Source organism: Peromyscus maniculatus, chromosome 2 (assembly GCF_049852395.1).
Source record: "Peromyscus maniculatus bairdii isolate BWxNUB_F1_BW_parent chromosome 2, HU_Pman_BW_mat_3.1, whole genome shotgun sequence".
Taxonomy (NCBI): Eukaryota; Metazoa; Chordata; class Mammalia; order Rodentia; family Cricetidae; genus Peromyscus; species Peromyscus maniculatus.
In genome coordinates, this window is record NC_134853.1 from 26,138,469 (window position 1) to 26,165,254 (window position 26,786).

Here is a 26,786-nt window from a genome sequence, read left to right on the forward strand (position 1 = left end):
AGTATGGCTTTGTTGTTATTCTATATCATCGAACTTCTCGTCTCTTGATTTTCCAATAACAGTTTCTTCTACCATCTTCTTCTTTATCAGTTCACCCTCATATGCTCTTAATTGTACAGTATCACCTCCTTAGGGATAAGGGTCTTGCCTATCTCAGGTAAGGGAAGTATTCCTTGTCTGCTCCAACAGTACCTTGACCACCAATGAGAGTACATTTATTTTGTTGCACGTGAGCTTTAGAGATCCCATTGTGTGTGCTACAGGGAAGTGTAGTTCATACCCCACAGTACAGCCATCTTTCTGTTCTCTCCTAGGCTTTGACACATGGGCACTTAATAACACATGGGTAAAGCAAATGATGTGATACATGATCTCTACCTGTGTCCTCTGAAGTACAGTGGCTCACAGTGTCCACACTGCACAAAAACAGATTATCTGTGTTCCTAGCAAGATGTGAATTGTGGTTCTTCTCTAGAGCTGAGCTGTTACATGACCATTCCATGTGACAGATGCTGGGTTCTAGAATTGCTTAATGCTGTTTGAACAGATCTACATAACTTTGGCCTCCATTAGAGATTTCATCAAACAAACTAAAAGTTGAATGCTTAAGAGCAAGCTCTCTGTGTACTCAATATAATTGCAGAATTATGTCTTTGTACATATCTCTTTGAACTGGTGACAGTTTCAGGGCAGGGTGAAGGGTGAATCTAATTAGTCTTATCAATAAAAACCATGATCAAATATTGGAGCAATAACCTGAAAGATCAGAGAAGCAGAGGAACAGCCACCAGTGACTTATTACCTCTCCAGATCCTCAGAGACAGCTTGAGATCCCGTCTCTGTCCTGCCTTATCACTTCCTGTCTCTGCCTCTTGAGTGCTGAGGTTAAAGATGTGGGCCACCACTGCCTAGCTTCTATGGTTAACTAGTGTCTAGCTCTGTCCTCTGTTCTCTAGGCAAGCTTTATTTGTCAGAACACAAACAAAATATCACACAATAGTGGGGGGCAACTAACTGAATTTTATAAGGAAGGCATTTGTGGAGATCACTGTTTCAGATAGATGAGGTACACATATTTGATGTGTATAATTGGAATGATATGCAGAAGGGCAGGGGGGAAATGTTACCAAAAAATGATAGAGGCCAGAGTATGACTGATTCAGCTGTTTCAGCATGTAAGTGGCTACTAGAAGAGGAAGGCATTTCAAAATCTAAACATGGGAGAAAACAGGTAAAAACCATTCTGCATTGTCAACTTGAACTTCAAGCATCTTTCTAAGGTATTGATAGCAGAAAACTGCTATGATAGGATGAGAATATTTATCAACACCTAGGATTGTTTATGTTCCACTTCAGAAATCATGGTACAGAAAATGTTCTTAATTATAGCATGTATTTTTACAGAAATTCTAGAGACATATACCAAAAACCTATTACAGGGAAATTCAATTAAATTTATATGTGAATGGTGACTATAGACAGTTCAAATAAAAATCCAGCATTTTTCATTCATTCAATAGGCATTTAGTCGCCATGCACACTGATCCAGGTATCATTCTTATGTTCAAATTTCAGCTGTAAGGGAGATTTATATGCAGTCAGGAGCAGTGCAGCTGATAGAAATTTCTGCAATGATGAAAATGTTCAATGACCTGCATTTCCTAATGCTATCGCCACCAGCCACACGTGGTCATTGCATATTGAAATGTGTCTAGTGTGAATGAAGATCTGCATTTAGACGTCCTGTTCCATCAAAAATGCCAAGCTCCACATAACAGGTGAAAACAGGTCCCTCTCTCCGTCCTCGTTTGTTTCAGTTTCAGTGCGATACCCAACAAAAATATTTGTGGTTTCCCAGAAAGTGCATACCTTTAGTTCTCATTTGTGTCTTAATTTTCTCTTGCCTAAAATGATTCAGTGCCCACTAGCAATCCCATCTCAAACCTCCTTACCCAACAGTTTCCATTCCCAAGGAAGACACAGCTTTCATAAACCCTTGCCCATATCTCTCAGTCATTTTTCACAGAGTTCCACTCATCTCTCTGTCATAGCACTAGAGATCACATGGTAAACGAAATCATCTTGAATAATGTAGCATAGCGGGTTCTGGCATGAACTTATGGGCTAGCATGTATAGGATCAGAAACACAGGGGATTGCTGACAACTAGAACATTTTCTTATTTTATAAATACCAATCATAAATGTTTTGTATCATTATCAATTACAAAATGATTCCCAAAGTACAGAAACTTACACTTAATTCTTTTATTGAAAATAGATTATTTGCTCATACAATATATATATATCCTGATTATAGTTTCCCTACCTCTACTCTTTCCAGCTCATCCCCACCACCCACTCCCCTCTGGATCCACTCCCTTTCTGTCTTTTATTAGAAAAGAACAGTCTTCTAAGAAATAACAAAATATAACAAAATAAATTATAATAAAACAAAGCAAAACCTGTCATTTTGAAGTCAGATATGGCAGCCCAAAGGGAAGAAGAGTCCCAAGAACAAGCACAAGAGTCAAAGACCCACTTGTTCACACACTCAAGAGTCCCATAAAAATACTAACCTAGCAGGATAATATATGCACAGAGGACCTGGTGCAGACCCATGTAGGTCCTGTGCTTGTTGCTTAAGTCTCTGTGCTCTCATATGCACCTTGCTTAATTAATTCAGAGGGCCTTATTCTCTTGGTGTCCTCCATCCTCTCTGGCTCTTACAATCATTTTGCCTCCTCTTTCTCAGGATGCCCTGAGCTCCAAGAGGAGGCATTTGTTAGAGATATCCCATTTAGACTCTCTCTGCCCGATGTCTGGCTCTGGGTCTCTGCATCTGTTCCCATCTACTGCCAGAGGAAGCCTCTCTGATGATGCATGCGTAAAATACTGATCTATGAGAATAGTAAAATACCATTAGGAATATTTTATTGATACTTTCATTTTATTTTTCACACCAGCAGTGTTTGGTTTTACCCTAGGTGTGTGGGCTAACTAGTTTCTGGTTCTCAGACACACAAGCAGTGTTACGTGTGTTTCCTCTTGTGGAGAGGGCCTTCAGTCGAGTCAGACACTGGCTGGCCACTGCCACAAGTTCTGGGCCTTCAGTAAGTCAGACACTGGCTGGCCACTCCCACAAGTTCTGTGCCATCAGTCAAGTCAGACACTGGCTGGCCACTGCCACAAGTTCTGTGCCATCAGTCAAGTCAGACACTGGCTGGCCACTGCCACAAGTTCTGTGCCTTCAGTAAGTCAGACACTGGCTGGCCACTGCCACAAGTTCTGTGCCTTCAGTAAGTCAGACACTGGCTGGCCACTCCCACAAGTTCTGTGCCTTCAGTAAGTCAGACACTGGCTGGCCACTCCCACAAGTTCTGTGCCATCAGTCAAGTCAGACACTGGATGGCCACTCCCACAAGTTCTGTGCCATCAGTCAAGTCAGACACTGGCTGGCCACTCCCACAAGTTCTGTGCCATCAGTCAAGTCAGACACTGGATGGCCACTCCCACAAGTTCTGTGCCATCAGTCAAGTCAGACACTGGCTGGCCACTCCCACAAGTTCTGTGCCATCAGTCGAGTCAGACACTGGCTGGCCACTCCCACACACTGGCTGGCCACTCCCACAAGTTCTGTGCCTTCAGTAAGTCAGACACTGGCTGGCCACTGCCACAAGTTCTGTGCCTTCAGTAAGTCAGACACTGGCTGGCCACTCCCACAAGCTCTGTGCCTTCAGTCAAGTCAGACACTGGCTGGCCACTGCCACAAGTTCTGTGCCTTCAGTAAGTCAGACACTGGCTGGCCACTCCCACTAGCTCTGTGCCTTCAGTAAGTCAGACACTGGCTGGCCACTGCCACAAGTTCTGTGCCTTCAGGAAGTCAGACACTGGCTGGCCACTCCCACTAGCTCTGTGCCTTCAGTAAGTCAGACACTGGCTGGCCACTCCCACAAGTTCTGTGCCATCATCGCCCTAGAATATTTTGCAGGCAGGACAGATTGTAGGTCAAAGGTTTTGTGGCTGGGTTGCTGTCCACATTTCTCTTTCAAAGCCTGCAGAGTATCTTCCTGCACCAAAGTGACTAGAATGTATGAGTGAGAGATTCATGAAGGCACCAGCCGGACTTTCCTGTATTCAATGAGTTGTGTGAGTGTTGTCCTTGGCAAATGGGGCCCAACTGTCAGTTTTCAGAGGGCAACCTTTTTTTTTGTTTGTTTGTTTTTTTGTTTTGTTTTGTTTTTTGTTTTTTCGAGACAGGGTTTCTCTGCGTAACTTTGCGCCTTTCCTGGAACTCACTTGGTAGTCCAGGCTGGCCTCGAACTCACAGAGATCTGCCTGCCTCTGCCTCCCGAGTGCTGGGATTAAAGGCGTGCGCCACCACGCCCGGCGAGGGCAACCTTTTTGTTTTAGCAACAGCCTGGGTTGTTTGAGGATCCCCATGGAACCCCCTTGGCCAACAACTCAACTGAATGCAACCCAGTCCTGCCACTGGAAGCCTTGAATGGATACAAGAGATGGCTAGTTGAGACTCCAAATCCCACATTAATAGAAGTCCTCATTAGAATCACCTTCATGCATTCCAGGAAGTTTTGCCTGCAGTAAGTTTCCAAACCATTCTCCAAAGCCCCCAAATTCCTACTGTGTCTTTCTGCATTATCTCCCTCTAACTGATCTCCCCCTCCCCTTACCTGATCACCCATCCTGCTCCTCTCCCTACCAGCCCTTGTCTGCTGGTAAAAACTATTCCATTTCCTCTTCCAATGAAGATTTCTGCATCCCCTAAACCCCTCCTCCTTACCTATCCTCTCTGGCTCTACAGAGTGTAGCTTAGTTATCATTTACTTAATATCCACTTATGAGTAGATACATACTATATTTGCCTTTCTTGTTCTGGGTTAAATCACTCAGGATGATTTTTTTCTTCAGTTCCATTCATTTGCCCGCAAATTTCATGATGTCATTTTTTTTATAAGTTGAGTAATACTCTGTTGTCTGAAGGTATCATATTTTCTTTACCCATTCTTTGGTTGAGACACATCTAGGTTGTTTCCAGTTTCTGGTTATTATGACTAATGCTGCAATGAACATGGTTGAGCAAATGTACTTGTGGTAGGATGGATTATTCTTTGGGTGTACCTGGATCTTGAGGTAGATCAATTCCCAATTTTCTAAAGAACCACCACATTGACTTCCTCTACAAGTTTGCACTTTCACCAGCAATTGAGGAGTGTCTCCTTGATCTGCATCCTTGCCATCACCAGCTGTCACTTGTGTTATTGATCTTAGCCATTCTGACAGGTGTGAGAAGTAATATCAGAGTAGTTTTGATTTGCATTTCCCTGATGGCTAAGGATGCTAAACATTTAAGTGTTTCTCAGACATTTGAGATTCCTCTATTGAGAATTCCCTATTGAGATCTGTACCCCATTTTTAAGTTGGATTATTCACACACACACACACACACACACACACACACACACACACACACACACACATATATATATATATATATATATATATATATATATATATATTTAGGATATTAGTCCTCTATCAGATATGGACTTGATAAAAATATTTTCCCATTCTGTAGGCTGCCATTTTGTCCTATTGATAATATTCATTGTCTTACAGAAGCTTTTTGGTTTCATGAGGTCCCATTTATTAATTTTTGATCTTAGTTCCTGCACTATTGGTATACTTTTCTGGAAGTTTTCTCCTGTGCCAATGCATTCCAGGCTATTCTCCACTTTCTCTTCTGTCAGGTTTGGGGTATCTAGTTTTATGTTGAAGTCTTTGAAACACTTGGACTTGAGTTTTGTACTGGGTCATAGATATGAACCCTATCTTTCAGCATTATTTTACCTGATGACATCCACTTTAATGAGCACCATTTGTTGAAGATGATGCCTTTTTCCAGTGTATATTTCTGGCTTCTTTATAAAAAATCAGGTGTCCATATGTGAGTTACTTTATGTCTGGGTCTTCAATTTGATTCCATTAATCAACCTGTCTGTTTTTATGTTAACCCCATTTTTTATTACTATAACTGTGTAGCACAACTTGAAATCAGTAATGGTGGGACATCCAGCAGTTTTTTTTATTGTTCAAAATTGTTTTGACTCTCCAGGATCTTTTGGTTTTTCATAAGAAGTTGAACATTGTCCTTTCAAGATCTGTAAAGAACTGTGTTGGAATTTTGATGGGGACCACATTGAATCTATAGATTGGCTTTGGTAGGATGGCCATTTTTCCTATGTTGTTCCTACTGATCCATGAGCATGGGAGATCTTTCCATATTCTGATATATTCTTCAATTTATTTCTTAAAACCTTTTTAAGTTTTTATTATATGTATGTTTCACTTGCTTGGATAGAGTTACCCCAAGATATTTTATATTATTTGAGACGATTTCAAAAGGTATTGTTTCCCTGATTTCTTTTTCAGTCTGTTTGCCTTTTATATATAGGCATTGTTTTTAATTAATGTACCCAGCCACTTTCCTGAAAGCGTTTATCAATTATAGGAGTTCCCTGGTGGAATTTTTAAGGTCATTTATGTGTATTATTATGTTGACTACTTCCTTTGATATCCTTTAATTATCTTATTGCTCTAGGTAAAAACTACAAATAATATATTTGATAGAGAGAGTGGACAACCTTGTCTTGTTCCTGATCTTACTGGAATTGCTTTGAGTTTCTCCCCATTTAATTTGATGTTGGCTGTAGGCTTGCTGTATACTGCCTTTATTGTGTTTAGGTATGTCCCTTGTATTCCTAATCTCTCCAGGATTTTTATTATGAAGGGGTGTTGAATTTTGTCAAAGACCTTTCTGCATCTTGTGAGATAATCAAGTGGTTTTTTTTCCTTTTAGTTTGTTTATATGGTGGATTACATTGACTGATTTTCATATGTTGAACCATTCCTGAGTGTCTGGAATAAAGCCTATTTGATCATGGTGGATGATCTTTTTGTTAGGTTCTTGGGTTCAGTTTGCAAGTATTTTATTGAGTATTTTTTGTATTAATATTTATGAGGAAAATTAGTCTGAAATTCTCTTTCTTTGTTGAGTCTTTATGTGATTTGGGTATCCTTCTGTTTCTATTTTGTGGAATAATCTGAGAAGAAATGATGTTAACTCTTCTTTGAAAGCTGGTAGAATTCTGCAGTAAAACTGTCTGGCCCTGGGCTTTTTTTTTTTTCTTTTTGTTGGGAAACGTTTAATGATTGCTTCTATTTTACTAAGGGTTATAGATCTATTTACATTGTTTATCAGATCTTGATTTAATTTGAGTAAGTGATACCTATCAAGAATATTATCCATTTCTTTTAGTCTTTCCAATTTAATGGAATACAGGTTTTTAAAGTATGACCTAATGATTCTCGGGCATTGTTCAGTGTCTGTTGTTATGTTCCCATTTTGTTCCTAATTTTGTTAATTTGGATAGTCTCTCTTTGCCCTTTGAGTTAGTTTAGATAAAGATTTGTCTATCTTGTTGATTGTCTCAAAGAACCAACTCTTTGCCTCATTGATTTTTTATGTTGTTTTCTTTCTTTCTATTTTATTGATTTTTCAATGAGTTTGATTATTTCTTACCTTCTTCTCTTGTGTGTGTGTGATTACTTCTTTTTCTTCTAGAGCTTTCAAGTGTTCTATTAAGTTGCTAGTATGAGATCTTTCCAATTTTTTTATGTAGATACTTAGTGCTATGAACTTTCCTCTTAGCACCACTTTCATTGTATTCCATAAGTTTGGTATTCTGTGTATTCATTTTCATTCAATTCTTGAAAGGCTTTAATTTCTTTCCTAATTTCTATCTTGACACATTTTTCTTTCAGTAGAGAGTTGTTCAGTATGAGTTTGTAAACTTTCTTTGGTTTCTTTTGTTGCTGATATTCAGATTTAATCCATCTTAGTCTGATAAGATGTAGGGAGATATTTGAATTTTCTTGTATCTGTTGAGACTTTCTTTGTGATTGAGTATGTGGTCAGTTTTGGAGAAAAATTCCATGAGATGTAGAGTAGAAGGTATAGTCTTTTGTGTTTGGATGAAATGTTCTGTAGATATCTCTTAGGTCCTTTTGGTTTATAACATGTTAGTTGTACTATTTCTTCCTTTAGTTTTTGTCTAGATGACCTGTTCTTGGTGAGAGTTGGGTATTGAAGTCTGCCACTATCAGTGTGTGAGGGCCAATATGTGATTTAAGCTGTGGTATTGTTTCTTTTACACACTTGCATGTCCTTGTATTGGGGCACAGATGTTAAGAATTGAAATGTCTTCTTAGTGGATTTTTTTCTTTGATGGGTATGTAGTGTCCTTCCCTATCTCTTTTATTAATTTTGGCTTGAAGTCTATTTTGTTAGATATTAGAATTATAGACAAGCTTGTCTGTTATGTCCATTTGCTTGGTATATCAACCCTTTACCCTAAGGTAATGTCTATCTTTGATGTTGATGTGTGTTTATTGTATGCAGATTAGAAAGGTGGATCCTATTTTCACATCTATTCTGTTTGTTCTTTTTGGGGGGGGAATTGAGACCTTTGATCTTGAAAGATATAAATGACCAATGATTGTTAATTCTTGTAATTTTTGGTGGTGTTGGTGGTTGTTGTTGCTGTGGTGGTGGTGGTGGTAGTGGTGGTGGTGTGTGTGTGTGTGTGTGTGTGAGAGAGAGAGAGAGAGAGAGAGAGAGAGAGAGAGAGAGAGAGAGAGAGAGAGGGAGAGAGAGAGAGAGAGAGAGAGAGAGAGAGAGAGAGAGAGAGAGAGAGCGCTCCCCTTTCTTTTGGTTTGGCTAGTGTGATATTATCTATTTCCGGTGTTTTCACGAGTGTAATTTACCTCCTTAGGTTGGATTTTTCTTCCTAGCCCCTTCTGTAGGGCTGTATTTATAGACAGACATCATTTAAATTTGACTTAGTCACAGAATAGTTTATTTTCTCCATCTATATTTCTCCATGCTTATTGAAAGTCTTGCTGGGAATAGGAGTCTAGGCTGGTATCTGCGGTCACTTAGAGTCTGTGGCACATCTGCACAAGCCCTTCTGACTTTTAGAATCTCCATTGAGAAGTCATGTGTAATTCTAATAGACCTGCCTTCATATGTTATTTGATCTTTTTTCTCTTGTAGCTTTTAATTTCCCCTTTTCTGTTCTACGTCTTTAGTATTTTCATTATTATGTGGTAAAGGAACTTTCTTTCCTGGTCAAATCTATTTGATGTTCTGTAAGCTTCTTGTAAATTTATAGGCATACCCTTCTTTAGGTCAGAGAAATTTTCTTGTACAATTTTATTGAAAACATTTTCTGGGCCTTTGACTTGGGTTTTTTCTCCTTCCTCTATGCCCATTATTCTTAGAGTTGGTTTTTTCATAGTGTCCCAGATGTTTTGTGTCAGAGGTTCTTCACATTTAACATTTTCTTTCACTAATTATTCATTTCTTCTATTGTTTCTTCAACACTGAAGACTCTCTTCCATCTCTTTTATTCTATTGGTGAAGCTTGCCTCTGTAGTTCCTGTTCCAATTCCTAAATTTTTCATTTCCAGATTCCCTTAGTTTGGGTTTTCTTTATTGATTCTATTTCCAATTTCTAGCCTTGATCTGTTTTACTTTATTCATTTCCTTTCTAAGGACCTCTATCATATTCATAAAGGCTGTTTTAAGGTGTTTTTCTTATGTTTCAGCTATGTTGGAATATTCAGGGCCTACTGTAGTAGGATAACTGGGCTCTAGTGGAGACTTATTGTCCTGGTTGTTATTGATTGTATTTACACTGGTGTCTAAGCATCTGGGGTTCAGAAGATTATAGTTCTAGGTGCTGATTTCTGGATTTGTCTTTGTTGGATGGGTGTTTTGTTCCTTGGTTTATGTTTCCTCTCTGGATTTGAGAGAGTGTGATGCCTTTGTGTTGTCTGTTTTTCTGGCCTGTTTATGTGGTGTATTCACAGAGAATGCCTGCTGGGACACTGGGATGAGTTGGATGAAGGAAGGTTGGAGGAGAAGGTCTTTGCGATCTGTTGAGGATGGGATCAGAGAGGAGAATCAACACCACAGGAGGTTTCCTGTTACAGAGCTTGGGATGAGACTGGAGGGATTGGATCTCAGAAGCAGTAGGAAAGTTGTGGGTCTGCCGTCACCCTACTTTTTGCCCTGGGAGAAGTGGCCTTTGGGCTAACCGGGGGTGCCTTCTGGAGTTGGTGGGTAGGATACGGCGATGAATGAACGAATGTGAAGGGGATATTAGGAGTGGATAGTCAGTGGGATCCATAGGAGATGTGGTCAGCAGGGAAAGGAAGGCTGCAACTGCTGTTCGGTTGCAACACTAGGGACAAGACAGGGGTGTTAGGTCTGGGGGAACAGAGGGAGAGGAGAAGGTCTGCAGGTAGCTTACTGGGTTTTCTGGACAAAATTTATACTTTTAATGGTCATCATTGATGTATCAAGTATCAGTGAATGTTTTTAATGTGAATATTTAAATTATTAATTTTAATATACAGACCTCATCACTGCCTTAAGATAGCCTTTGTTAATGTAAAGGAAAAGTCACCATTGTGTGTTCTGTAAATGCTGCAGTGGTTGTTGGTTTCAGAATATTTAATAGTACAAATGAAGGCTTGTGTGAGCACATCAACCAAGAGACAACTTAAGGAGGTAGTGAGCAATTCTTTCCTTGTTCATTGCAGACCAAACAGAACTTTTAATACTGTTAGAAGTTTGTCAGCGTGCACATACACTCAGATGACATTTGAAAGAATAGAAAATCAATGCTGTTTGCTATTATTTCTCCATAAAAGCATAACATTTGAATTACAGGGTCAGAAAATAAGACAGATGGTGAAAGTTCATTTTAACCACCTATCTTTCTTTTGTTGACACAATGCTGTCTCTACTGCTGTACAAAGATCAGAAGATTGCTCTATTTTTAAAAGGTTCTGGGGAGGAGAAACTAATCCTTTGATACTCTCCCCCACTGAAAACTGGCCATTCTTGTCCACTCTAAGTTAATGCTTTTTACTGAAGACTGGTAGGCTTATTAACTTTCATTTTATCCTCGGGGGGATGGAGACACCCTCTGTCTTCTGGAAAACTTACATTATTGAGTATGTCATAGTTGTTTGATGCAAAGAAGACAGGTTTCTGAGATGTTTCTGGACTTTGCTGTTTGTTTCCTGATAATTGTGTATTAAGATGGCTTCTTCCACTCATGACTCCTCTGACTATACTGTTTGAACCAATTTTTACTTGTGAGAATTCACTGTCTACTCTTTATCAGCCGTTCTCATTTTTATGTTTCTAACTTAATTTTTGAGGTCCTTAAATATATGTGTAATGTTTATACTCAGAAGACTGTATGGAAGATATAGCATGCTACCTATAAAGGAAGTGAATATATATGCATACCCAATATATGCATATATAGACTAACTGTTGGTAGAATAGGTATAAACATGACTTTTTGATATATAACATCCCAAAATTATGTATAGAATGATGTTAGATTACAGCTTCATCATATTTACAAGTTTACTGATATCATCTATTACAATAATAGTTCCCAGATATCATGACCATTCATTCATTTATGAAAAACAATAATTTATGGAACACCAATGGTATGTTGAGGGATGAATTCATTTAGTGGATGAACCTCATGTATACTATTTCACAGGATCACATTGCAGGAGACACTGATCACTGATCCCCTAGACATCATTTTATTGGTTTTGATACTATGTACAAAAGTCACAAAGAATTTAATAATTTTAATAAATACAAATTTGAGTCTGGGGATACGTCTCAATAGATAAAGTTACTTGCTGTGTAAGCCTAGCAACCTAAGTTCCAATGCCTAGAAGCCACATAAAGGACAAACACAGTGGCATATTGGGCTGTGATTCCAGTGTGTACCACCAGGAGATGAAAGGGGGAGACAGGACAATCTCCAGAAGCCCACTAGCTAGCTATCATGGTTGAGACAAGGTGAGAAGACAAAGACCACAACCTGAAGGCTGACCTCTGACATCCACATACTCTGTGGAGTGCAAAAGTGCCTGTGGAGACAAGCATGCGTGCCACCAGTGAAGAAATACACATTTGTGATCTTCTAGCTCTGTGACTATAAATATGGTTTCCCTGGGTTCTCTGCTTATAGAGTCAGAAGAGTAGATACAAGCTCCCTTTTTTATCTGGAGATTATAAGCTCAATTAAGAGTGAAAGAAAAGGAACAACTCAAATATTCATTAACTGATGAATGACTAAGGAGAATAGGTTCATACACATAGAATTTTAACCATAATTGAGCAATATGAAGAAATGAGACACCGATTGGGTCACAATTAGATGAACTTTTAAAACTTTATATTAAGTAGAAGAAGCCAGATACAAGTGTCTACATATTCCATAATTCTGTTTCTCTGAGCTATCTTGAAAAGACAAATGCAGGCAAACAGAGGATTTGTGATTGCTTAGGCGTAGGAGTGAGGAGCTTAGAGGAGGGGAGGTAGTCGCTAAAGAACAACTGATGAAATATTCTACAGATTGTGGTGAGCACTGCGTAATTACAAATGTACCCAAAGCTTGCTGTGTCTTATGCCTGTAATGTATAAAATTGTAAAGCCCTCTCTGTAGATGTAACCAACCATTTTATTAAATAAGAAACACAGAACCAATGTAAAGAAGAAAGCCAAGAGGTCAGAGCTCAGAGCTAAAACCTTACCCTTCCTCCTGTGGTGGTCCTACCTCTCCGAAAGAGACCTACTTCCTGTGTGTTTGTCTTTATATAATCTTTCTGTTCTGCCTTCTCATTGGTTGTAAACCCAAACATGTGACTGCCTTGTCACTGCCTGTAAGTACAGCCCTCTAGGTCTTAAAGGCGTGTGTCTCCAATGCTGACTGTATCCCTGAACACACAGAGACCTACCTAGCTCTGTCTACCAAGTGCTGGGATTAAAGGCGTGTGCCACGACCGCCATGCTCTTGCTATGGCTCTAATAGCTCTGACCCCCGGGGCAACTTTATTTATTAACATACATTTAAAATCACATTTCAGTATGAATAAAATACCACAAGACTTTGTGGAGCTCAAATAAAATGAAGATGGGATGACTGGAGGTGGATAAGAAATGAGGTGTAGAAGTGTTGAAAGATGGTTGAAAGTGAGATGTAAAGAGTAAAATGAACAGAAAGAGATGATAAATTGTAGGATAATGCACTTCCCTAAGTTCACATTACTATCCCTGTGTTCTGGCTACAGTCTCTCAAAAGTCATTTGATCAACGCTTCCTTCCCAAGCTTTTCCCACATTGTAGAAATATTCTGCTGAACTTAATGTAAAAAGAAATATTAGAAGCTTCATTCCACGATGAATATGCATTAAAGGGGATTGAAGTTAAGTGTGGGAGCTGGAGAGATGGTTGTCTGTGTAAGAGCACTTACTGCTCTTGCAGACAACCTGAGTTTGCTGCTTAGACCTACATCAGGCAGCTTTCAACCTCTTGAAACTTGAATTCAAGCCCTTGGGAGTAACCGTGGTCACATACACACATACGTACACATATACACACACATATGAATAAAAAATAAATGAAGCTGTAATTCAAGCCCCAATTAGATTCAGTACTTCTGGCTTCCAGAGGCACCTACATTCACGTGCACATATCTATGCTCAAACATACACATATACAATGTTAAAAATAAAATAAATCTTTAAAAAGTTATTTTAAAAGAGATTCATGTCTTACTTGGTGTAACCTTGCTTAAATACCAGCCTATAGATCTCTCTACTTTGTCTCTATTCAATTCATACCACTCAGACTTTCTCTGGATCTCATCTATGCTTGGCTCAATGGTCCTTAATACATATAATTTTCTATCAAAGTGGTCCCTCTGACTACAAATCACCTTGACATGACCACTGAACATGAAGCTGTGGGTGCAGGTTTTAGCCTTTTATCTTTTTTTTTTAAATTAAAGATAGATTTTTTTTAATCACATAATATATCCCACCCCATTCCTCCAAATTCCTCCTCACCTTCCCTCCCATCTGGATCCATCAGCTTTCTATCTTTCATTAGAAAACCAGCATGCTTCTAGGGATAATAATAAAATTAATATAATATCATAAAACAAAAGCTAACATACCAGAATTGAACAAAACAAGCAGAAAGAAAAGAACCCAAGAGAAGGCACATGAAACAGAGACTCACACATTTGTACACTGAGGAATCTGATAAAAACAGTAAATTGGAAGCCATAATACACACACACACACACACACACACACACACACACACACACACACACACACAGGACTTGTAGTATAAGAAAAGGGAAGAAAAAATAAGTAAAATTTAAAAAGCAAGAACAATAACCAAAAGCCAAGGAAAAGCCCTGACATGACATTGTGAGACAAGGAACCTCCAAAGATGCCATTGATTCATTTTCTGTTGACCGTCTGCTGCTGGGCGTGAAGCCTACACTTCAGAGCAGTTTGTTTCCTCAGTGAAACTCCCTTGGAGGAAACTAAATTTTCATTTACAACTCGTTATCAATTGGAAATTGTTTCTGGGTTAGGGGTAGGGGCATGTGTCCTCTTCTCCTTTCAGCTCTAGAACCCCACCTGATGCAGACCTGTGCCATCCCTGTGCATGCCGCCTCAGTCTCTGTGAATTCATATGTGTGTTGACCATTCTGATTTAGAAGGCCTTGTTTTGTTGGTGCCCTCCATCTATTCTGGCTCTTACATTATCTCTACCTCTCTTCCATAGGGTTCTCTGATCCCTGAAGGGTGGATTTGATGGAGCATCCCATTTAGTGGTGGGTGTTCCAAGGTCTCACACTCTGCATAATGTTTGCCAATGGGTCTCTATATTTGTTTCCATCTACTGCAGGAGGGGCTTCTCTAATGATGGCACTGATCTATGAGTATTGTAAAATGTCATTAGGAGTCATTCTATTGCTGCATTGATTATTTATGTAGAACAGCAGCATTTGGTTTTACCCTACATCCCTGGGCAATCTAGTTTCAGGTTCTTTGTCACCGAAGCAATGTTGAGTATGGGTTCCATCTCATGGACTGGGCCTTAAGTCAAATCAGATATTGATTGGTTATTCCCACAATCATTGTGCCACCATTGATTTCACTAGCATGTTTTACAAGCAGAACACCTTTATATCAAAGGATCTGTGGCTGCGTTGATGTTTAAGTTTCTCTTTTGGTAGCCTACTGAGGTCTTTACGTACAAAGATGCTAGAACATAGGTACCAAGGCTCTATGTAGGTGCCCACTTGACTTCTCCACATTCAGTGAGTTATGTAGGTGTTGTCTTCAGCAATAGGACTTCGTCATCATTTTGCAGAGAGCAAGCTACAGTCTTGGCAAAACCCTAGGTTATTTGGGGATTCCCATGAAACCCCTTTGGCCAACAACTCAAATATATGTAACCCAATTTGGTACTGGAAACTTCATTTGGTGACAAGAGATGGCAAGTTGGGGCTCTATCTCTCCATTATTTGACAGTTTCATTTGGATCACCTTCATGTATGTACGTATTTTAGGAAGCTTTGAATATTTTAGATTTCCATATACCCATCAAATGACACTTAATTTTAGCCCTCTCCCTGTATTTTTTCCTAGTCTCATTCTTCTCTTTCCCCACATGATCCTCCATTCAACCACACCCACACTCCATCCATCCATCCATCTATCCATCCATCCATCCATCCATCCATCCATCCATCCATCCATCCATCCATCCATAACTATTTATTCTATTTCCCTTTCCTGGGGAGATCTATCTGTCCCTTACTCTGTACCTTACCTCTGGATCTACTGATTGTAGCTTGAAAATCATTGACTTAACAGCTAATATTCATATACAACAAAATACATATAATATTTGTCTTTCTGGGTCTGAGTTACCTTGTCTGGTCCTGCCCGACCTGTCAAACAGTCCTGAATAAGGGAGTGAGGGTTGAGAAAAAAAACAGATACAGAAGAATAGACAGAGACAGAAAAACAGTCAGAAGGTTCTCAGCGAATACTATAGCAGCCCTGAGTTTATTTCTCACAGCCTTTTAATACCCAAAGCAAGGGGGCAAAAGACCTCCCCCTCTCAAGGATACCATGGTTCAAGGAACAAACAGCACAAACACCTCCTTAATTCTCAAGACATCTGATAAGCAGGCCTTTGGCCAAACATCCTCTTACTCAGCCTTAAGGAGCAAAAACAAGCTTGAACTCTCTGACCTTGAGTGTAGATGGAATCAAGCCACAAGCTGGAGTCACTGTGAGCTCCCACATTACCTCACTTAGGATTATTTTTTTTATAATTCCATCCATTTGCCTGTGAATTTCATAATTTCATTTTTAACAGCTGAGTACTACTTCACTATGCAAATGTACCACATTTTCTTTACCCATTCTTTCATTGAGAGATGTCTAGGTTGTTTCCAATATCTGCCTATTATGAATAGAGCAACAATGAACATGGTTGAGCAAGTGTCTCTGTGGCAGAAAAAAGTGTCCTTTTGACATATGCCCTAGAATGGTATAGGTGGAATTTGAAGTAGATTGAGTGTCATCTTGAAGAAATGCCACACTGATTTCCATAGAGGCTGTATTAATTTGCACTCCCACCAGCAATATATGCATGTTCTTCTTACTCCACACCTTGCCAGCATGAGTTGTCACTTAATTAATCTTGGCCATTCTGACTGGTGTAAAATGAAATCTCAAAGGAGTTTTGCATTTCTCCGATGGGTAAGAATGTTGAATGTTTAAGTATTTCTTAGCCATTTGTGTTTCCTCCTTTGAGAATTCTCTGTATGCTATTTTTAATAAGGCTATTTGTTTTCTCAACATCTAATTTTTGAGTTCTTTATATGTTTTGGATGTCAGTCCTCTATTAGATGCATAGTTGGTAAAAACAAACAAACAAAAAACCTTTTTCCGTTCTGTAGGCTGCCACTTTGTCTGAATAGCAGTGTTCTTTCCAGTGTTTCCTGAGGTCCCATTTACTAATTGGTGACGTTAGTGCCTGTGTTAATGGTGTTCTGTTCTGAAAGTCTTTTCCTCTGTTAATGAGTTCAAGGCTATTTTCCACTCTCTTCTATCCAACTCACCATATCTGGATCAGACTGGTTTTATGTTGAAGTTTTTGATCCAATTGGACTTGAGGAGTTGTGTGTGTGTGTGTGTGTGTGTGTGTGTGTGTGTGTGTGTGTATCCCTTCTTTTGATTTGCTTGTATGGGGTTATTTAATTCTTGTATTTTCTTGGGTGTAGTTAACCTCTTTAGGTTGGAGTTTTCTTCCCAGCACCTTCTGTAGTGCTGGATTTTTAAGTAGATGTTGCTTAAATTTAGTTTTATCATGGAATGTCTTATTTTTCCATCTACTGTAATTGAAACTTTGCTGGGTTTAGTAGTCTAGACTGACATTTGAGGTCCATTAGAGTCTGTAGAACATTCGTTTAGACTCTTCTGGCTTTCAGTTTCCACTGACAGTGAGGTGTTATTCAAATGGTATACTTTTATCTGTTACTTGGTCTTTTTCCCTTGCAACTTTTAATATTCTTTCCTTGTTCTCTGTGTTTAGTGTTTTGATTATTATGTGACAAGGTGATTTTCTTTTCTGGTCCAATTTATTTGGTATTCTGTATGTTTCTTATACCTTGATAAGCATTTCCTTCTTTAGTTTAGAGAAATTTTCTTCTAATATTTTGTTAAAAATATTTTCTTTGCCTTTGACCTGGGTTTCTTCTCCTTCTTCTATTCCAATTATTCTTAGATTTGTTCTTTTCATAATGGCCTGGATTTCCTGGATATTTTATGACAGGATGTTTTTAGATTTAACATTTTCTTTAACAGTTTCTTTTAGATTTAACATTTTCTTCTAGCATATCTTCAATGCCTGAGAATTCTCTCTTCTAGATCTTATATTCTGTTGATGAAGCTTGCCTCTGAGGTTCTTGTTTGAGTTGCTTAACTTTTCATTTTCAGATTTCCCTCAGTTTGGGTTTGTTTTTTTTTACATAGTTTATTTCCACGTTCAGGTCTAGAACTGTTTTGTTAGTGTCCTGCCTTTATTTCTCTGTGCTTTAGTATATTTTCTTAAGGGCTTTATTAATTTTACCTTTAAGTACCTCTGTTGTGTTTGTAAAGGCTATTTTAAGGTCTTTTGTTGCTTCAGCGATGTTGCAATACTCAGGGTCTGCTGTGGTACAGTTGATGGGCTATAGTGGAGACATATTTTATTGGGCTCCTTTATTGTTTGGGTTTTTACGCTGGCATCCAGGCACCTGAATTTTGCAAGATTGTAATTCTGGATGCTGATATCTTGTTTTGTCTTTGTTGGATGAGTGCTTTATTCTTTGGTTTCTGTTGCCTGGAGAGTGTGGTTGTGTATTGCCTACTAGAAGATTTTCCTGGGATTCTGATATGTGTGGCCACTGTGGTTTCAGCTAAAATGTGTTTCTAGATATTGGGAGCTGTCAATTAGGACAGAGATGGGCTAGAAGAAAGGGCCAAAGGCCCTTCCATAAGAGGGAAGAAAAGCTGATGTTTGGCCAGGATCTGCTCAGTCCATGTGAATGAGGGTAGAGTGAGAAGAGGCCACATTGGGTAGTCTGCTACAGAGCTGGGATGAGACTAGGGGGTTAGACTTGAAGGAATGGAGGGAGATGTGATGATCTGCGATTAGCCTTCCTACTTTGCTGGGCTAAGGGGCATGCAGGTTCCCAGGGAATGTTTGGTAGATTGTAAGCTGGAAAAAAGCAATGTGTTGGGGGGCAGGGGGTGGATTTCAAGGCAGAGATCTGTGTGTTCTGCTGGAGATGGGTGAAGGGGGAGGAGGTAGGATGCAGCAGGTGATCTGTTACAGAACTGGGAATAAGATTTGGAGGAGAGGCATGAGAGATGAAGATCTGCAGTTAGCCTGCTTTTCTGGCTGGAGTGCAACCTTTTATCTTTTAATGAACTCTTGATATAATTTTTGTGAATGTTAAAATTTGAGAATGACTTCCTTAATATAACAAAAGAAGAATAGATGTCTTTGACACCTGTGTCAGTAACTGGAAACAGCATTGCAGTTTTAGCTTTATCAAACTTCCCCCTTAGTCTATAATCCCCTTGACAAGGAGTGATGATTATGTCTCTTCAGTATTCTGCAATCTAGCATTACATATTGCTAAGAGGTACTGTCGTGTTTTCATTTTAAAAGCCTTATTTTATTTTAATGGGATTTTACACCATTTAATTTTCAATCCATTCAGAAATCCATGTCTTCTATCATCTTTCATATGCCCTCTTCGCATTTAGAGAGGCCTTGCCTTTTGAAGTGCATTGCTTTATCTGAGTTCCTTTGAACATCGCTTGCTTTTCTTCTCTTGTCCCTTCTGTTCAGTTAATTAAGGAAAACACATTCTGCTGCTGGAAAACCTTCCCTCTCATCAAAATTAGCAGTGACACAGGGCTTACTAGTTAGTCTTCTACTTCCTTTTTTTCCTCTTGTTTTTCCTCATTCTTCTTCAAAAGAAACTTATTCAAAGAGTTTTGCCAGCATATTCTTTTTTTAAAAAAAAGCCAAATCCAAAACCAAAAAGAAAGTAATCACAGTGTCAGGGTGTTACAAGAATAGACTGTGTTTTCAGTGAACAAAGAACCACACTGATGTTCTCTTGGATTGTTGTTTTCTCAGTTCTAGCAAGTTCAGTGTTTTATTTAATCTTCCCTTTTCCTTCTACTGCATGCTTTGGTTTCTTTGAGCATATGCTCTAAGAAATCTTACCAAGATATTTTGAGGAAACTGGTTAATAACCAATCTACAGCTGACGATCTCCCTCTTCCACTTACAGAATGTTTTTGTGATTATAATTATCACATTCCCTTCTTCCCTTTTCTCTCTCTAATCTTAACCCTTATACCCCTCCCCAGTCTCCTTCCAATTCATGGCCTCATTTTTTACTAATTATTATTGTATGCATATATGTTACACACAGACACACACACACACACACACACACACAGACACACACACACATATATATATATATATATATATATATATATATATATATATATATATATATATATATTCCTAAATATAACCTTTATAAACTGTTATAAAATGTCAGGGCTGACTCTTTGGCACTGGACAAATGAATTTTATGCTCCTCTCTGGATAAGAATACCATCTCTCCTGTTTCCAGCTTTCCTCAGTGGCTTACAGTTCTTTATGGAGGGCTGAGGCCTTGTGGGCTTTTTCTTACCCACTTTTGAATGTCTATTGATGTTGTCCTTGTTCAACTCATATTTGGGAAGTTATATTGGTGACACTTTGTAGTCACCTGAAAACACAGTCTCACAGCAAACTCCTTGATCCTCTGGCTCTTACAATCATTTTGCCCCTCTTCTACAATGTACCCTGAGCCTCACTTAGGTGCTTAAGTGCTTTAGATGTATGTGTCCGACTGGGTTCCACAAGTCTGTATTTTGACTGATTGTGGTTTTGTACAGTAGTCTCTGTTTGTTGAGAAGAGGTTTCCTTGATGGGGGTAATGGTGAAGACTAGACTTTTCTATGGGTATAAAGACAAAAGATTACCTGTTGTTATTAGAGATTATAAATTTAGTTTATTAAATTTAGTTTAATAAACTAAATTTATAAATTAGTAAATTAGTTTAGTAATTTAGTAAATTTAGTAAATTAGTGATTATAGATAAACCTCCAATAATTATGACTTCACTAGCACTGAGTAGTTAGCCAGACTTTCAGTATTTGTTGAGTGGACCTTAAGTCCAATTAGAGAGCTGTTGGTTACTGCTAAGTTATTTTTGACACTACTGCACTCATAGGGTTACTGCTCCCTGTTGGTCATTGTTGTGGTTTATAGGCATTGTGGCTGGGTAGGTTTGTTGATTGCCTTCCTCCTTTGAAAGCTTGCATGGTGCTTTTTGGCACCAAGTCAAGGGCAAGAGTAGGCTGTAGGCTTTGGGAATCTCTTGGACAGCTCTGGCAAGTAACTCAAAAGTGGCTTCCTGTGACTGGTGTAGGGCTCTTGTTAGGTAATCTTTGGCTTTGGGCATCATCAGCCCAGATTAATCAAGTTTATTAAAATTACATATGTATATTTATACATAGAATTACGGGTATTATGGGTTTTTTAAAGGTAAATAGCTAATACTATGATTCCATGTGGCTTTTAAAGACATTATATTGTTATTTGACCCACCACCCTCCTGTATTTATCCCTCTTCCCTCCCTAAAGAGCCACACTTTTTTTCACTTCTATCAGATCTCCTACCATTCCTTTACCATCTTCCACCTTGTGTATTTTCCTACCTCTCCCTAAGGAGTCTTTTCTCATTTCCCCTATCAGACCACTCATCTCCTGCTATTCTCCTTTATTGTTAACTCGACTTCTTGTGTATTTATCTCCTCCTTACCTAAAAGCCCCTCTCCCATCTCTCTATCAGATTCCTTGTATCCTGCTCTTCTGCTTTAACCCCCTTCCATCTTCTTCTTGCAGATGGATTTTAAATACTGAGATGAGCAAGGTGTGCCTTCCTCAAATGGGAGAGATAACATACAGAGAAATTTATGACATTATTTTTGCAATTTTTCTCTTAAAACATATCTTTGAATTTGCTTTGACTGTAATAAGGTCCTATGCAGTTAATATGCATGTAAAAATACAGGCTGAAGCCGGGCGGTGGTGGCGCACGCCTTTAATCCCAGCACTCGGGAGGCAGAGCCAGGCGGATCTCTGTGAGTTTGAGGCCAGCCTGGGCTACCAAGTGAGTTCCAGAAAAAGGCGCAAAGCTACACAGAGAAACCCTGTCTCGAAAAAAACCAAAAAAAAAAAAAATACAGGCTGAACCTATGAATTTCCAATAGTTTGTTTTGTTCCATCCTCTTGGTTTCTCTCTTTCTGTCTTCCTATGGCATGTCAACCATATGGTACAATTTCTTTTCCCTAATCCCTTAGGTGATCACTGTGAAAATCCTGTCAAATCTCTTCATGCTGCAAGAGAATATTTATAAATGACTTATAAGCTTCTGAAAACCAGAATTTATGATGGAGACCCTAACAGAGTCTAGCTGATTCTTCACTGCAAGGTGTTGATGGATCAGAAGAATAGATATTACTAAGGGCTCTCTGGCTTTGCAAAGTGTTCCCACAGAAAGGAAGATAACTAATAGCCTGCTCACAAAGGATGAAGATCACTGCAATAACTGTGGCCCTGTTGAGAATCTCCAGTGTTCTTGTCTGTAGAGCCCTTAGATATAAATGGATCTGAAAAAGCATTACAAAGTCTCCCTTCTCAAGAGGATGACTTCTGCTTCAAGTCCCCAGAGCCTGAGGTTTAGTTTGTTGTGTAGATAGATGTGGAGTGGTCTCTTCCAGACTCACACAATTAAAAGTTTCAGACTGTCTCAGAAGCATGAGTATGTTGGAGATGCCTAGGTTTTTATGTTACTAAATGAGAGAAGAGGATAAAATCTGAAATATCACCTACTCTTATACTTTAAGGATAAGAAATATACAGAAGTATGACATTAACAGATAATCACAAAACTCCCTGATGGGTTTCAACTTATAACTAAATGGCTCGGTAAGCACAGATACAGACTGGTTTGGGTTTATTTTTCTCTTTCCTCTCATTTATACCCAGTCTTGTAATAGCAAAGCATTGCTCCAAAGTCAGAGTAGTAGCAGGAAGGAAAAAGGGCCAGATAATTCACAAGCAGAAACTGAAAATCTCTGAATCATTTTCTTTTGGAAAAAATTAAATATTGTTGTGATCCAAAAAGAAAATCCTCATGCATTTTTCTGTAAAATATGTTAAACATGTTAAAATACTGTAGAAAAATGAAAATATAAGATAAAGTTACAGAAATACTTCTGAGTTACTTTTGGGGCTGCTGAAGCCTGTTGTGTGGTTCATGTTAAGCTTGCTGGGCACCTTACCATCATGTCTAGGATGAAGACTATAACATTCTTGTTTGTATTTCTTGTGTCTTCACAAAATTCCCCAAGTTACTTGACTGCACTGTAATTCTCATGGTAGGAGTCTTAAATGTTCCCCCAAATTCCTGTTTTGAATATTTGTTTCACAGCTGGAGCACTAATTTAGGAGGCTCTGGGACCTGTGGGATTCGGGGCCTGGCTGAGGGAAATAGGTCACTGCAGGCCTGTCTGTGTGGGTGTGTTATATCCAGCCACTTCTGGTCAATCGCCACTTCCTGGTCTGCTGGGATGGGAACTTCTGCTGCCACATATCTCCACTACTGCCAGCTTCTGCAGGCCTCCCTGTTGTGACAGTCAGAAACCATGAATTAAAATAAACCTTCCGGCAGTAGCAACGCGGGTCTTCCCGCTGTTGCTGTGGGGACCACGGACGAGCACACGACCCCGACCCTGGCCTGAGGTGGTGGTGGAAAGCCCACCGCAGTCTGCTGCGACATCATGAAGGGTGGCGGGAAAAGTGGCAACAAAACCATCTGCGGGTTGGCTGGCTTCTTCGGAGCGGGAGGAGCGGTTACTCGCACGCTGACTTGGCCGGCATTCCGCTAACTGGTATGAACCCCCTGTCTCCATATTTAAATGTGGATCCACGCTATCTTGTTCAGGATACCGATGAGTTCATTTTGCCAACTGGAGCTAACAAAACCCGAGGCAGATTTGAGCTAGCTTTCTTGACCATTGGAGGATGTTGCATGACAGGGCTGCATTTGGGGCAGTGAACGGTCTGCGGTTAGGATTGAAGGAAACCCAGAGCATGGCCTGGTCCAAACCAAGAAACGTACAGATTTTGAATATGGTGACTAGGGAAGGGGCAATTTGGGCTAATACTCGAGGCTCCCTGGCTTTGCTCTATAGTGCATTTGGTGTTATCATTGAGAAAACACCAGGTGCGGAAGAAGACCTCAACACAGTAGCAGCCGGAACCATGACGGGAATGTTGTATAAATGTACAGGTGGTCTTCGAGGAATAGCACGTGGTGGCCTGGCAGGACTGACCCTCACCAGTCTCTGTGCACTGTATAACAAGTGGGAGCACATGAAAGGTTCCCTGCTCCAACAGTCACTCTGAAGATTTTGCCACCTCGGGACTGGGGGACATTTCATAACCATCCAGATTGATTACTAAGTCAGTCTAGAGTTGCTTTCTTACTTGTTCTGACAATTTGAACAATTGGAGACTCTGATTTGCTGGGACAAAGATCATGGGTGGTTAGCCTGGACTGAACTGCTTGCCCTTAGTGAGTGGAAGCCAACCCCTTGGTGGCTCACTGAGTATGTGTTCTCTTCTCCTTTGGAGATGATCTTGCACCTGTTTTCTCTCTGCCCCCAAACTGGAAAACCACTTACTCTCCAAATTCAGGCCAGACTTATTTTCAACACTTTTATCACCATGTTTATCACTTAAAAATCTAAAACTACTGTAGCCCTGTATTCCAAATAAAGGGTGAAAATAGAACCAAAGTCATAATCCCAGCATAAAAAAATAAATAAATAAACCTCCCATCTCATAAACCATTTCTATCAGCTATCACGGTCACTGTATCACAAAGGTAACTAATCCAGTTACCATTTTTAGAAAAGAGAATGTAGACATAAGGAGATTAAACATCTAGATTATAACCACACAGCTATGAGACAGTCTAATGCCAAGCACTCTTATCCAGTTAGTGTTCTGTTCTCTTCATGGCAAATACCTGATACATGGATCTTAATAAGCCTTCAGTCTCGAGATGTTTCCTGTCATCCATTCATACACATTGAATAATGGGTATTTGTCAAGAATCTTTAAAATAAATGTCTGTGCTCAAAGAACTTGATTGCACATAGAGATAAGAAACAAATGGGTGCCGGGCGGTGGTGGCACACGTCTTTAATCCCAGCACTCGGGAGGCAGAGCCAGGTGGATCTCTGTGAGTTCAAGGCCAGCTTGGGCTACAGAGTGAGTTCCAGGACAGGCACCAAAGCCACACAGAGAAACACTGTCTCAAAAAAAAAAAAAAAGAAAAGAAAAGAAAAGAAAAGAAACAAATGAGTGATGCAGATTCAGTCCAATTTTAAAGAAACCAATTAAATATCAAGTTTGGAGATATATCTCATGGCAATATAAGCCAGGATATACATATATATATATATATATATATATACATAGAACCTTCATTGCCCACATACATACTTACCTCTAAATATCTATTTAAATAAATTATAAAATAATTTTAAATTAATTTTAATTATTTAAAAATAATTTATAAATATTTTAATTATGAGTAATTTTAAAATTATAATATTTTTTAATTATTTAAAAATTAATTAAAATATATTTTTTAAAAAGAAAAATATTACAGGACTGAGAGGTAATTACAAGAGAAAATTCAGATGAGCCTTGGCTCAATAACAGTAATATCCAGCTTGTAAACTATGGGGGCCCATCCCTCACCCCCACATTTCTCCAGAGTACTCTTGAGTAGAAGCTGCAGGAAATATTAGTTAGGAGGATAGAAGGGAGAGAAACAGATAGAATATGCAGGATATGCAGGATAGCCTGGAGAGGACCTGGATCCTAATCCACCAGGCATCTACTGTCTCTGCTCTAGGATATTTAAAGGAATGCCAAGGGGTAGAGCAGAAGTCATCCCCCTGGCACAGTCAAGTGCCTACCTGCACTCAGGCCTGTGGTGCAATCATCCTCTCTATGCAGACCTGCTGGGTAAAGCCCCGAGGAACCTGAAAATGGGCTCCAACAGTAAATTAAATCACGGTAGTCACCCATATACCTGTGTCTTTATTCTAAAGCCAGTGAACATAATACTTTAATAGAAACTTGCAGTTATGATTAATGTTGAGGGACCTGAGATGGAAAAACCATCCTAGATTACCTGGGTGGAGCCAAACTAATGAGATGAGCACTGAAAAGCAGAAATGTCTTCCGGGAAGAGAAGGAAGAGAGATATTTGGAGGGTTGGTGGGATGGGCAAAGTAGAGAAAAAGAAACATTATTGCTGATTTTAGAGATGGATGGAAGCACTGCTGGACAAAGGATGAGAAGCTAGAAATGGAAGAGAACGGAGTCTTTCCTACAATAGAGAGGAACACAGAAAGGGTCATAGTCTAGATTGACTGGTGCTTGACTTTTAAATAAGCTCAGATAGTTCAAGTACACTACAGCAGCAATAGACAACCAATACAGCTATCTCACACATGTCCAGTGGGTCACAGAACTCTTAAAGTGATGAAATAGTCCACTCCCAATGCTGTCTGGAGGGTTACACTGGACAGCTAAGAAACAGAAAGCTCAGTGGCAGTGTGACTCACCCAAGGATTCATCGAGTGCATCTCAGAGACAGGCTTTAAATCTGGGCTTTCCCAGTGCCCTCTGTACTAAAACACCCACATGCAGCGTTACTTATTTGTATAATGGGCTGACATGTCATGAAAAGTCTTTATTGGATCTTTATATCTCTTAATTGTCATGTGGTAAAGGTGATCCAGTGAAACACCATACAGGTTGTGAAAAGAAAAAAATAAATAAATTTGAAATGTTTCATATGTCTTCGGTTCCTCTGGACTGTATAACTGGAAAGCTATTTATCCTCATGATGCCAGCATAGAGCAACCTGTATCATGCTCAAAGAGTTTCAGTTTTTATAATCCATAAAAACATTTATACTTTAAAATGGAAAATTGTTTCCAAGATTCATCCTGTCAAAATTTATAGTAGATTTGATTCTGTAATAAGCCAGTTGCCTAAATGCCTCTGTAATT

The 26,786-nt window shown here is 39.2% G+C and overlaps 1 pseudogene; it reads left to right on the plus strand.

Moving 5' to 3' along the window:
* The first annotated feature begins 23,453 nt into the window (after nucleotides 1-23,453).
* Nucleotides 23,454-24,143, plus strand: LOC102920553 (mitochondrial import inner membrane translocase subunit Tim23 pseudogene; annotated as a pseudogene).
* The last annotated feature ends 2,643 nt before the right edge of the window (nucleotides 24,144-26,786 follow it).